Genomic DNA, 14,461 nt, shown 5'->3' with positions numbered 1-14,461 from the left:
ATCATACAATTAGCCGATAGATCTAATGCCTATCCAAAGGGAGTTTTGGAAGATGTGTTAGTGCAGGTTAATCATTAGATCTTCCCGGCGGACTTCTACGTACTTGAGATGGATGAATCGGACCATGCCCTTTCATTGCCCATCCTCCTCGGAAGGCCATTCATGAAAACTGCTCGGATGAAGATTGACGTCTATAATGGCACATTGACGATGGAATTTGATGGGGAAGTTATTAAATTTAATCTTTCTGATTCTATGAAGTACCCTAGTGAGAATCATTCATGTTTTGCTATTGATGTAATTGACTCTTTGTCGCAGGACTATTTTGACAAATTAAACAACGATGCACTTGAATTGGTCATTGCACAAGGCATGGACAAGCAAAACATTGAAGCCACAACCATGGGAACCTACGGCATGCATGATCATTCTTTTGCCGTGCCCCCTAATGATGAGGTCATTGAGATGGTGGCTGCCCTCGAGTCATTGCCATCACAATCGGGTAAGTATTCGGACCCTATTTTAAGTTCAGTTTCGGCTAATAAAATGCTTCCCTCAGTTGTGCAGCCACCTACACTTGAACTTAAGCCGTTGCCTAGTCATTTGAAGTACGTTTTCTTCGGCGAGGATGACACGTTGCCCGTCATTATTTCATCCTCACTCACGGCACAAGAAGAGAGCAAATTGGTGCGGGTGCTTAAGGAGTACAAAACGGCAATTGGATGGACCTTGGCCGACATCAAGGGAATTAGCCCTACTACATGCATGCATCACATACTTCTAGAGGAGGGGTGATGCGAGAATTATACGCACACAAATTAAACCCTCTTTTTGTCAAATTGTAGTATAGGTATAAGTAGGGATCGTTCTTAACCGGGGATTAGGAGGGATTGCAAAATCACTTGGAAACTGACTCAAAAACGTAAAATAAAGTTTAAAACACTAAACTAGACTCAAAGAATGCAAAACTAAACACTTAAAACACTAAAACAAACCAAAAGACTCAAACAGCACCCAAAACACTCAAAACTGCCTTAAAAACACTTTCTGCGCAGTTTTGAGCACTTTGGTGAATTTGGATGAATTTGTGTAACAAATTGAATCAAAACACTTATAAACAAAAACTAAGACACTTTCTAACTAAATTGGAAACTAAAGTAAAGGGGGATTGAGGTTTTGACGAAAATTGAAATAACAAAACAAGTTAATAAACTAGGCAGATTGTAAAACAAATTCCTTGAAAACAAGATAATGGATGGATTAGTTAGAGGTCCATTCTCCACACATGACACATTTATATATGAATCGATTCTCCAATTGCTTTTCATTAACTATGACGCTCAACACCCCAAGTTAACCGTGATGCACTAATTAACTCTCAAATTTTCCTTATGTTATTGAATTGGATGATGCATGCGACAATTCAAATCATTCTCCAATGGTTCTCAACATGAATGCATAGAAGAGATACAATGAGAGATCATTATGCTCTATGAAAATTATAAGTGTTGACGAGGCAATTGTAACTATGAATGCATGATACTCTTGCCAAGAATTCAATTAACGCGGTTGTGACTAGCGACCTTCACTACTCATGTTTATAAACTTGTGACGATTAGGTGAAACTCGTTTATAAACTAGCATCGAGTTTATGCATGAAGACTAAGTATGCATCCCTAATCAACATACAAAAACAAGTTTTTAATAAACATGATAATTGAATTGCAATCACAACTTAACAAATCACAATTGGAAGAAATCAATTCATATTTCAAACATGTTCATGGCTTCAAACTTTCCCCTAACTAATTAGGGGTTTAGCCACTCATGATTACAACAAACTTAGAGAGTAATAACAAAGTAAACATTGAAATCAAGGAAAGGAAGTACACCTAAAAATTCCAACAACTCAAACTTGAATTGTATGAACGTTTAGGCCTCTTCTCCTCCTCTTTGTTGTTGCGGCACAAGGGGTTTTGGTGAGTTTTGGGGGTTATGGATGATGTAGAATGATGTGTTTAGGGTAGGGATGGATGTAGGGGAAGGCAAGGAGTGTTTTTGGGCAGAAAATATGAAGAATGGTGAAGTATGGCTGTGTTAGAGAGAGGGAATGAATTTCTGGCGTGAATGAATGTGTATGAGAGGTGGTGATCTGATCTAGGGGTTAATATGAGTATATATAGGCACTTAAAACCCTAGGGTACTCAGATATGGACTTGAATTAATTAATGGGAGAGCATGGGAGTGACAGCTAGGGTGAATGATTAAAGGGTGGGAGTGCATGTGGCTGCAATGGATTAAAGAATGGGAGTGCATGTGGCTGCAATGGATTAAAGAATGGGAGTGCATGTGGCTGCAATGTAGCCTTCTAGAAATCAGGTTTTTAGGCCCCCTTTGCAGCTCCCTAACTGAATTCAAGCCTTTCAAATTCGTCCATCCTCATGCCTCCATGCTTGCACTATCCAATCTTGGCCCGAAAATGCTCTACAATGCTCCAAATTGCTTCTTTTTGCATACTTTGACAATAAAACCTGAAATTGCACGAAAATAACTTTAAATACTATAATTAACATAGTTTAGCTAATTAAATGCAAGAAAACAAGCTAACTAAGTCGTATAAATATGCTCCTATCAATTTCCCCCACACTTAGCTTTTGCTAGTCCTCGAGCAAAACAAAACAAAAGAAACCAAAAACAAAACAAAACACAATCTAAACCTTCCAACATGTATCTCAGGGATTTCAAACGAACATGATATAATATAGAACATCATTCCCACAACATTTAGCTTTCTTTATACTTCAACAAACACTTAATCATAGTTACCATTCACTAGTTCGCATTTAATCAATTAAAACACATTTGGAATGTAGTAACATGCCTTAGAGAATTTCCTCAATTCCTCACTAGAATGCACTCTATTTTCACACAGATTTTCTAACTTCACACCCTACACTAGGTATATGTGAGAAGATTGATGTAAATATGAATTCTAACACTCACATATGTTATATCAAAGAAAGCATTTTCTGGATTTACGACAATGACATGAATATGATCTCATGAATGGAATGCTACTACTTAGAACGAGAACCAGTGATTCCATATGCTCATACCAAATTCAAACTCCACATATTGAATACATAACATCAAGATAGAAGTTGAGGGTTATAACGGGGCTAAGGGTAATGGCTAACAAGGAAAAGCAAAGGACAAACAAAGATTCTTAAAGCAATAGGAAGCAAAGTAATGAAATTGACACTTAAACTCACTTTTAATGGCAGAAATCAACTTTTAAACACAAGGGAAGATTCATGCACAATTAGGGTCAAATTCACTCTTTTGGACCCTTCCTTCAATAACCAATGCTTGTGAGATCATTCTCACTTATTTTTCAACTCTTTTTCTTTCTTTTCAACACTTTTCTATTTTCTTTTTATTTTTCCACGAATTTTTTTTTATTTTTTCATTCTTTGGCTGTGCCCTATTATCTTCCCCCACACTCATTTTCTGCAATATATTGATCAAAAGGAGTTCATTCTAAATCATGCTTCACTATCCTTTAAGAACAAGGGTATGGGAAGTCCTAATCTAGGCTAGGTAAGGATAATGTGGCTAACAAAGAAAATAAGCTTGAAAAGGCTCAAAAAGGGGTAATCCTACAATACATGTGAAAAGGGATAGGCTTTTTTTTTGGCTTTGGCTTGACTAACAACTTCATCTTATTGTATGTTATGCAATCAATATCATGCTTTGAATGAAATGGGCATGAGTTCTAGTATTTGGAACTATAATGAAATGCATTCCAACTAGCAACCAAGCAAAGAATGATGAGATCATGCAACGACTTTAGAAAACAAGAAATCACAGATTTATACTCTCCAAAGAACGTTATAGGCTCAAGTCTCACAAGGATGTAGCTTTAGTTTGAGTTTCTTCCTTCAAGCATGTTACAAAAACTGATTTTCTCTTTTTGTGATTACATGTGAATTCATAAGCTATAACCATAACCAAGCATAAACCAAAGCACAAATCAACTTCCAGCCATGTTTACAACATTCTATAATAGTCATGCAATTAAAACCAAATCCTCATCATTGTGTTGGAAGGTACCCTAAGACACAAAAACAACTCTTTTTGGGTTTTTTTTTGAAACAATTTTTCAAATTTTTATGGGATTTTCGAATTTTTAAGTCAAAACACACTAAAACAGTTTAAAAACACTTTAAAAACAGCAAGAAACAACATTAGAAGTTATGGTGGATAAAACCCTACGAATTTGCATCAAAACACTTTAGTTACCCCCCCCCCCCCCACACTTAAATCAAACATTGTCCTCAATGTTTCAAGCATAGACTCACACAATTAACAAACAAACAAACAAAACAACAACTAAACAACCTAACATGGCAGAAACGAAATAGCAACAAAGAGAAGAGTTTAGGAACGCAAATCTGGAATTGGAGTGCTTTCTAGGTCTTCCTTTGTTGAATGCATGGGTTGCCTCCCAAGTAGCGCTTGCTTTAACGTCGTACAGCCGGACGAAGAACCCAATCACTCCAGATTGGAGCCCACGGCACCCAAGGGAAGCTCTTCCACAACATGCTCCACAAAGTTCTCATAGTATGGCTTCAATCTATGTTCGTTCACCTTGAACTCGTGGCCACTTTTTAAGCTTTGGACTTGGACTGCACCATGAGGAAAAACATTAGTAACAACAAGAGGTCCAATCCATTTAGAACGTAACTTACCAGGGAATAACCGAAGTCTTGAATCAAAAAACAACACTTTCTGCCCCTTGGAGAACGTTTTGGTACGAAGCATCTTATCATGATAAGCCTTCGTCTTGTCCTTGTAGATGCGCGCATTCTCGTAAGCCTCGTTCCTAATCTCCTCAAGTTCATCTAATTGGAGCTTCCTATGAACTCCAGCAGCGTCTATGTCCAAATTGAAGGTTTTCACAGCCCAATGTGCCTTGTGCTCTAACTCAACGGGCAAATGACATGGCTTACCATATATAAGCCGAAAAGGTGACATGCCAAGGGGAGTTTTGTAAGCCGTACGATAGGCCCACAATGCATCGTCCAAGCGCAAACTCCAATCTCTTCTTGAGGGTCCCACGGTTTTCTCTAGGACTTGTTTGATCTCCCTATTTGAAACCTCCGCTTGCCCATTAGTTTGAGGGTGATAAGGTGTGGAAACCTTATGAGTCACGTTGTACTTCTTGAGCAAAGCTTCAATGGTGCGGTTACGAAAGTGAGAACCCCCATCATTAATTAAAACTCGTGGCATCCCAAACCTAGCAAAAATATTAGATTTCACAAAATCTGCAACAACCTTAGAATCGTTAGTACGGGTGGCTTTGGCTTCCACCCATTTGGAAACATAATCGATAGCTAGCAAGATATAAGTGAAACCAAAAGATGGAGGGAAGGGGCCCATGAAATCAATACCCCAAACATCAAAAATTTCCACAAAGGAGAGAGATTGTTGCGGCATTTGGTCCTTAGGCCCTATGTTACCTGTTCTTTGACATTTATCGCATGTTAAACAAAAAATTTTAGCATCTTTAAAGAGATTAGGCCAATAAAATCCAGATTGTAACACCTTTAGGGCTGTCCTTTGGGTGCCAAAATGTCCCCCACATGCATAACTATGGCAGAATGTAAGAATGGATTTAAATTCAGATTCGGGCACACATCTACGCACAATCTGATCTGGGCAGAATTTCCATAAATATGGATCATCCCAAACATAAAAACGTGCATCATGAACAAGTTTATCACGTTGGAACTTGTTTAGGGTACTAGGAACTTGCTTAGACACCAAGAAATTGACCAAATCGGCATACCAAGGGGTTCTTACCTCAATGGACAGAAGTTGCTCATCTGGAAACGTTTCTAAAATGGGGGTGGACTCTTCCTCACGCACCATTCTACTTAGGTGGTCAGCCACCACGTTTTCACACCCTTTCTTGTCTCGGATTTCAAGATCGAACTCTTGAAGTAGGAGCATCCAACGAATGAGTCTTGGCTTAGCCTCCTTTTTGGTGAGAAGATACTTCAAGGCTGCATGGTCAGTGAAAACAATTACTTTAGTACCAAGAAGATATGATCTAAACTTATCTAATGCAAATACAATAGCCAAGAGTTCTTTTTCGGTTGTGGAATAATTAAGTTGAGCATCATTCAACGTCCGTGAGGCGTAGTAGATGACATGAGGCCTCTTGTCCTTTCTTTGTCCTACAACTGCTCCTAAAGCATAGTCGGACGCATCACACATGAGCTCGAAAGGTAGGCTCCAATCCGGCGGAACAATGATGGGTGCCGTGGTCAACAACTCCTTAAGTAGGTTGAATGATGCCGTGCACTCCTTGGTGAAGTCAAACGTCACGTCCTTTTGTAGGAGACGGCAAAGAGGTTGTGCAACCTTCGAGAAATCCTTGATAAACCTACGATAGAATCCTGCATGGCCAAGAAAAGAACGAACCTCTCTAACCGAAGTTGAAGAAGGTAAGTGACATAGAAGATCTATTTTCGACTTATCAATCTCAATACCGTTTTCAAAGACTATATGACCTAAAACTATGCCTTGTTTAACCATAAAATGACATTTTTCCCAATTCAAAACAAGGCTGGTTTCCATGCATCTTTTCAAGATTAAAGTAAGATTATGCAAGCAATCATCAAATGAGTCCCCAAAAACACTAAAATCGTCCATAAATACTTCAATTATCTTTTCAACATAATCGGAGAATATACTTACCATGCATCGTTGGAAAGTGGCCGGTGCATTGCATAAACCAAACGGCATACGACGATATGCAAAAGTACCAAATGGACAAGTAAAGGTGGTCTTTTCTTGATCATCCGGCGCTATGACAATTTGATTATATCCCGAATAACCATCAAGAAAGCAATAAAAAGAATGACAGGCTAACCTTTCAAGCATTTGATCGATGAATGGCAAAGGGAAGTGATATTTCCTTGTTGCCGCATTTAGCTTCCTATAGTCAATGCACACCCTCCAACCGGTTTGAATGCGTGTAGGCACAAGTTCATCTTCTTCATTTTTCACCACCGTGACTCCGGACTTCTTGGGAACCACTTGGACCGGTGAAACCCAACAACTATCCGAGATGGGATAGATGACGCCACAATCAAGCAGTTTGATGATTTCCTTCTTCACTACTTCCATCATTGGTGGGTTGAGTCGACGTTGGGCTTCCCTTGATGGTTTGGCGCCTTCTTCCATGAGAATTCGATGCATGCACGTGGTAGGACTTATACCCTTGATGTCGGCCAAAGTCCACCCTATGGCCGTCTTGTGCTCTTTGAGAACCCTCACCAACTTCTCCTCCTCTTATGCCGTGAGTGATGAAGCTATAATGACGGGCAATGTGTCTTGCTCGCCCAAAAACACATACTTCAAGTGATTTGGCAACGGTTTGAGCTCAAGTGTAGGTGGTTGTTCTATAGAAGGAAGCAACTTATTAGTTGAAATTGGAATTGAAATTGGACTAGGGGACTTACCTTGGAGTCGTGGCAATGACTCTAGGGCTGCCACGGTCTCAATTACATCTTCATCAAAGGCCACGGCATGGGTGTTCAATTGTGTGCCGTGGTTTGTTATGGTGACATCCATGTGATCCTTCATTTCTATGCCATTTGTAATGACCGTTTCAAGTGCATCGCCATGTAATTGATCAAAGTGTGCCTGCGCCAAAGAATCAAGAATATCAATAGAGAAACATGAGTGATCATCATTAGGAAATCTCATAGTTTCAGAAATATTAAAATCAATCACTTCCCCATCGAATTCCATTGTTAAAGTGCCTTTAAACACGTCTATCTTAGTTCGGGCCGTCTTCATGAATGGCCTCCCAAGAAGAATCGGCAAGGATGAAGCATGGGTGGTTTCCTCCATTTCAAGGACATAGAAATCCGCCGGGAAGATCAAATCATTCACCTGCACTAAGACATCTTCCAATACGCCCTTTGGATAGGCATTAGATCTATCGGCCAACTGAATAATCACACCATCATTTTTCAATTCACCAAGGTTCATTGAAGCATAAATAGAGTATGGCATGACGTTAATTGAAGCTCCTAACTCTAACATAGCATGTTCGAACTTAGTTTGACCAATAATACAAGGGATTGTAAAGCTACCTGGATCTTTGCACTTTGGTGGTAACTTTCTTTGTAAAACAGCGGAAACGTTCTCACTTACCCTTACTACCTCTTTATGTGACGCCCTCTTCCTTGTAGTGCACAATTCCTTCAAGAACTTAGCGTATTTGGGCACTTGCTTTATGGCATCTAGGAGCGGGATATTGACTTGAACTTTCCTAAACGTCTCAAGAATGTCCTTCTCATGCTCCTCCTTCTTTGTTTGCAAAAATCTGTGAGGAAAAGGAACATTGGGTGGAACGGGGTTAGAATTAATCAAATTTGAACCCAACTTACCTTTGGTGGCCGAATGGTATGGCATGGATGAGTTTTGGTCCTTTTGGGCTTGCGGCAATGGAAGTTGTGTCCTTGTCGTAGACTTCTCTTCAGCCTTTTCTTCATGTTGCAATGTTTCTTCTTCGTTAGGACTTGTTTTGGATGGTGTGGATGTAGTGCCAACTTCTTTTCCACTCCTCAAAGTAATTGCTTGGGCAGATTCGAACCCTCCCTTTGGATTGACAATGGTTGAACTTGGGAGCTTGCCTTTGTCTCAGAATTGTCCCACAAACTCCGCAATCTGCCCTATTTGCTTCTCTAAGTGGTCCACCCTTTTGTCTTGGTTTTGCAATGCTTTGTTTTGATTTTCTTGCCCCTGAGACAAACTAGTAAGCAACTTAAGAATAGTAGCATTATCTAAAGATGTACCTTGATGGTTTTGGGCGGATTGGGGTTGGGTTTGGTCTTGGCCGTGGGTTTTGGTGTAAAACCCCGAGGGTTGCTGCCTAAAGCCTCCTTGTTGGTAAGGTTGTTGAGGCTCCCTCCACTTGAAGTTTGGATGGTCTCTCCAACCTGGATTGTATGTATTGGAATATGGATCATTCCTTGGTTGATTTTGGCTTGGAAATCCAATGGCGTTTGCACTCTCCCACCCACCATTCTCAATCAATTGAGGGCACTTTTCCGAAGGATGACCTTGAATAGAACATACGCCACATACAATTGGACTATGGATCTTCATTCCTTCGGCCATCTGAGACACAAGAGAAGTAAGATTAGCTAATTGAGTTTGAAGGTCGGATTGAGAACTTACCTCATTCACTTGTTGCCGTGGGGGGTCCCTTTGCCCAAGTCCTTCATATTGTTGTGCATTTAGAGCACGGTTTGCAATTAGGGTCTTGGCTGCCATAGGAGTTTTGTCCACCAATGCACCTCCCGCCGAAGCATCGAGCATTTGCCTTTCAATGGGAAGAAGGCCCTCATAGAAATATTGAAGGAGAAGCTCCTCCTTCATTTGATGTTGAGGACATGATGCAATAAGGGCTTTAAAACGCTCGTAGTATGCCGGAAAAGATTATCCTTGACTTTGTTGGATTCCGCTAATTTTCTTCCTCAAGAGAATGACTCTTGAAGTAGGGAAGAACTTCTCCAAGAACGCTCTCTTCATGCTCTCCCAAGAAGTAACGGTCCCGGTTGCCAATTCATAAAGCCAATCCTTAGCCTTTTCCACAAGAGAGAATGGAAAAGCTTTCATCTTCATAATATTCCCATCAACGTTAATGGGTGTCATGCTTGAGCATACAACTTCAAACTCCTTCAAATGTTTGTTTGGATCTTCCATGGACAGCCCATGGTACTTGGGAATATGATGCAGCAAGCTTGACTTCAATTCGAACTCATCGGTCTTGCCAAGGGCCGCCCTTGGGTATTGGATGCACAAGGGTGTGGCATTGGCCAATCCCGAAGCGGAAAGCTCCTTGATTGTTCGGTTGTCCTCTGCCATGTCTTCTTCACCCACTCTTGTCGTGGGTTCCTCTTCTTCAAATTCAGAAACGGACTCGGAACTTTCACTTGATTTGCTAGGTTCTGGGTTCTTTCTCTTTCGTCTCAACTCTCGCTCGAAATCGTCGTCAAAGTCCAAGATATGTTCACGAATCGGATGAGAATTCCGAGTCATAAACTAGTACCTAAAACAAGAAACAAAATAACATAGGAATCTGATCTAATAAGAAAACGAAAATAACAATCCAAAGGATTAGCAAAGTTGCTAATCCCCGGCAACGGCGCCAAAATTTGATGCGAGAATTATACGCACACAAATTAAACCCTCTTTTTGTCAAATTGTAGTATAGGTATAAGTAGGGATCGTTCTTAACCGGGGATTAGGAGGGATTGCAAAATCACTTGGAAACTGACTCAAAAACGTAAAATAAAGTTTAAAACACTAAACTAGACTCAAAGAATGCAAAACTAAACACTTAAAACACTAAAACAAACCAAAAGACTCAAACAGCACCCAAAACACTCAAAACTGCCTTAAAAACACTTTCTGCGCAGTTTTGAGCACTTTGGTGAATTTGGATGAATTTGTGTAACAAATTGAATCAAAACACTTATAAACACAAACTAAGACACTTTCTAACTAAATTGGAAACTAAAGTAAAGGGGGATTGAGGTTTTGACGAAAATTGAAATAACAAAACAAGTTAATAAACTAGGCAGATTGTAAAACGAATTCCTTGAAAACAAGATAATGGATGGATTAGTTAGAGGTCCATTCTCCACACATGACACATTAATATATGAATCGATTCTCCAATTGCTTTTCATTAACTATGACGCTCAACACCCCAAGTTAACCGTGATGCACTAATTAACTCTCAAATTTTCCTTATGTTATTGAATTGGATGATGCATGCGACAATTCAAATCATTTTCCAATGGTTCTCAACATGAATGCATAGAAGAGATACAATGAGAGATCATTATGCTCTATGAAAATTATAAGTGTTGACGAGGCAATTGTAACTATGAATGCATGATACTCTTGCCAAGAATTCAATTAACGCGGTTGTGACTAGCGACCTTCACTACTCATGTTTATAAACTTGTGACGATTAGGTGAAACTCGTTTATAAACTAGCATCGAGTTTATGCATGAAGACTAAGTATGCATCCCTAATCAACATACAAAAACAAGTTTTTAATAAACATGATAATTGAATTGCAATCACAACTTAACAAATCACAATTGGAAGAAATCAATTCATATTTCAAACATGTTCATGGCTTCAAACTTTCCCCTAACTAATTAGGGGTTTAGCCACTCATGATTACAACAAACTTAGAGAGTAATAACAAAGTAAACATTGAAATCAAGGAAAGGAAGTACACCTAAAAATTCCAACAACTCAAACTTGAATTGTATGAACGTTTAGGCCTCTTCTCCTCCTCTTTGTTGTTGCGGCACAAGGGGTTTTGGTGAGTTTTGGGGGTTATGGATGATGTAGAATGATGTGTTTAGGGTAGGGATGGATGTAGGGGAAGGCAAGGAGTGTTTTTGGGCAGAAAATATAAAGAATGGTGAAGTATGGCTGTGTTAGAGAGAGGGAATGAATTTCTGTCGTGAATGAATGTGTATGAGAGGTGGTGATCTGATCTAGGGGTTAATATGAGTATATATAGGCACTTAAAACCCTAGGGTACTCAGATATGGACTTGAATTAATTAATGGGAGAGCATGGGAGTGACAGCTAGGGTGAATGATTAAAGGGTGGGAGTGCATGTGGCTGCAATGGATTAAAGAATGAGAGTGCATGTGGCTGCAATGGATTAAAGAATGGGAGTGCATGTGGCTGCAATGTAGCCTTCTAGAAATCAGGTTTTTAGGCCCCCTTTGCGGCTCCCTAACTGAATTCAAGCCTTTCAAATTCGTCCATCCTCATGCCTCCATGCTTGCACTATCCAATCTTGGCCCAAAAATGCTCTACAATGCTCCAAATTGCTTCTTTTTGCATACTTTGACAATAAAACCTGAAATTGCACGAAAATAACTTTAAATACTATAATTAACATAGTTTAGCTAATTAAATGCAAGAAAACAAGCTAACTAAGTCGTATAAATATGCTCCTATCAAGGGGTCCAAAACATCCCGAGAGGCTCAACGCCGTCTCAACCCTCCGATGATGGAAGTTGTGAAGAATGAGGTAATCAAGCTTTTGGATTGTGGAGTAATCTATCCAATCTCGGATAGTAAGTGGGTCTCACCCGTTCAATGCGTTCTGAAGAAATCTGGAGTGACTGTGGTTGCAAATGCCGAGAATGAACTTGTTCCTCAACGCATTCAAACCGGTTGGAGGGTGTGCATCGATTATAGGAAGCTAAACGCCGCAACAAGGAAGGATCACTTCCCATTGCCGTTCATCGACCAAATGCTTGAGAGGTTAGCCGGTTATGCTTTCTATTGTTTTCTTGATGGTTATTCTGGTTATAATCAAATTGTCATAACACCCGAAGATCAAGAAAAAACCACTTTTACATGCCCCTTCAGTACTTTTGCATATCGTCGCATGCCTTTTGGTTTATGTAATGCACCTGCTACATTTCAACGATGCATGATGAGCATATTTTCTGATTATGTTGAGAAAATCATTGAAGTGTTTATGGATGATTTTAGCGTGTTTTGTGATTCTTTTGATGGTTGCTTGCATAATCTTAGTTTAATCTTAAAACGTTGCGTTGAAACTAACCTTGTTCTTAATTGGGAGAAATGCCATTTCATGGTTAAACAAGGCATAGTTTTAGGTCATATAGTCTCTGAAAACGGTATTGAGGTTGATAAGTCGAAAATAGATCTTGTACGTCACTTACCCTCTCCAACTTCGGTTAGAGAGGTTCGTTCTTTTCTTGGCCATGCAGGATTCTATCGTAGGTTTATCAAGGATTTCTCGAAGGTTGCACAACCTCTTTGCCGTCTCCTACAAAAAGACGTGACGTTTGAATTCACCAAGGAGTGCACGGCATCATTCAACCAACTTAAGGAGTTGTTGACCACGGCACCCATCATTGTTCCACCGGATTGGAGTCTACCTTTCGAGCTCATGTGTGATGCGTCCGACTACGCCTTAGGAGCAGTTTTAGGACAAAGAAAGGACAAGAGGCCGCATGTCATCTACTACGCCTCACGGACATTGAACGATGCACAATTGAACTACTCCACTACGGAAAAAGAACTTCTTGTCGTTGTCTTTGCTTTAGATAAATTTCGATCATATCTAATTGGTACTAAAGTAATTGTTTTCACTGATAATGCAGCTCTGAAGTACTTGCTCACTAAAAAGGAGGCCAAGCCACGGCTAATTCGATGGATGTTGCTACTTCAAGAGTTCGACATAGAGATTCGGGACAAGAAGGGAAGTGAAAACGTGGTGGCTGACCACCTAAGTCGAATGGTGCACAATGAAGAGGCCCTACCCATTGCCGAGACATTCCCCGATGAACAATTGTTGTCCATTAAGGTTAGTGCACCTTGGTATGCCGATATTGTTAATTTTTTGGTGTCAAAACGTATTCCAAGTGAGTTCACTAGGCACCAACGTGATAAACTTAGGCATGATGCATGGTTTTATGTGTGGGATGATCCGTACTTATGGAAATTTTGTCCCGATCAGATTATACGTCGTTGTGTGCATGATTCTGAATGTCATTCAATTTTGAGTTTTTGTCATACATATGCATGTGGAGGGCACTTTGTCACACAACGCACGGCCCTCAAAGTGTTACAATGTGGATTTTATTGGCCTAGTATTTTTAAGGATGCTAGAACGTTTTGCTTAACATGTGATAAATGCCACAAAATGGGTGGTATTAGTGCAAGGGACCAAATGCTGCAGGTTTCTATCCTAAATGTTGAAATTTTTTATGTTTGGGGTATTGATTTTATGGGTCCCTTCCCTTCATCGTATGGTTTCATGTATATTTTGCTTGCGGTTGATTATGTGTCAAAATGGGTGGAGGCCAAGGCCACCCGGACTAATGATTCTAAAGTGGTTGCAGATTTTATTAGAACTAACATTTTTGCATGGTTTGGAATGCCACGAGTGATCATTAATGATGGAGGGTCACACTTTTGCAATCGGACCATTGAAGCGTTATTGAGGAAATACCATGTCACCCATAAGGTTTCTACACCTTACCATCCTCAAACGAATGGCCAAGCCGAGGTTTCCAACCGAGAGATCAAGCAAATACTTGAGAAGACCGTTGGGCCAACAAGAAAGGATTGGAGCTTACGGTTAGATGATGCACTTTGGGCGTATCGTACGGCATACAAAACCCCCATTGGGATGTCACCTTTTCGACTTGTCTATGGCAAGGCGTGCCATCTTCCCGTGGAGTTGGAGCATAAAGCTCTTTGGGCCGTCAAGAAGTTCAACATGCACTTAGATGAAGCGGGAAGTCTTAGGAAATTCCAATTGAATGAGCTTGATGAGATAAGGCACGAGGCGTCGCA

General features: G+C 40.1%; 1 pseudogene; it reads left to right on the top strand.

Moving 5' to 3' along the window:
* The first annotated feature begins 305 nt into the window (after positions 1-305).
* LOC148694366 (uncharacterized) overlaps positions 306-14,461 on the top strand; it is a 40,168-nt pseudogene continuing 26,012 nt past the window's right edge.

This window comes from Pyrus communis, chromosome 9 (genome assembly GCF_041283825.1).
Source record: "Pyrus communis isolate YQ-2024b chromosome 9, ASM4128382v1, whole genome shotgun sequence".
Classification (NCBI taxonomy): domain Eukaryota; kingdom Viridiplantae; phylum Streptophyta; class Magnoliopsida; order Rosales; family Rosaceae; genus Pyrus; species Pyrus communis.
The sequence above is the reverse complement of the archived record's forward strand: the minus strand, read 5'-3'. Positions and strand labels throughout refer to the sequence as shown.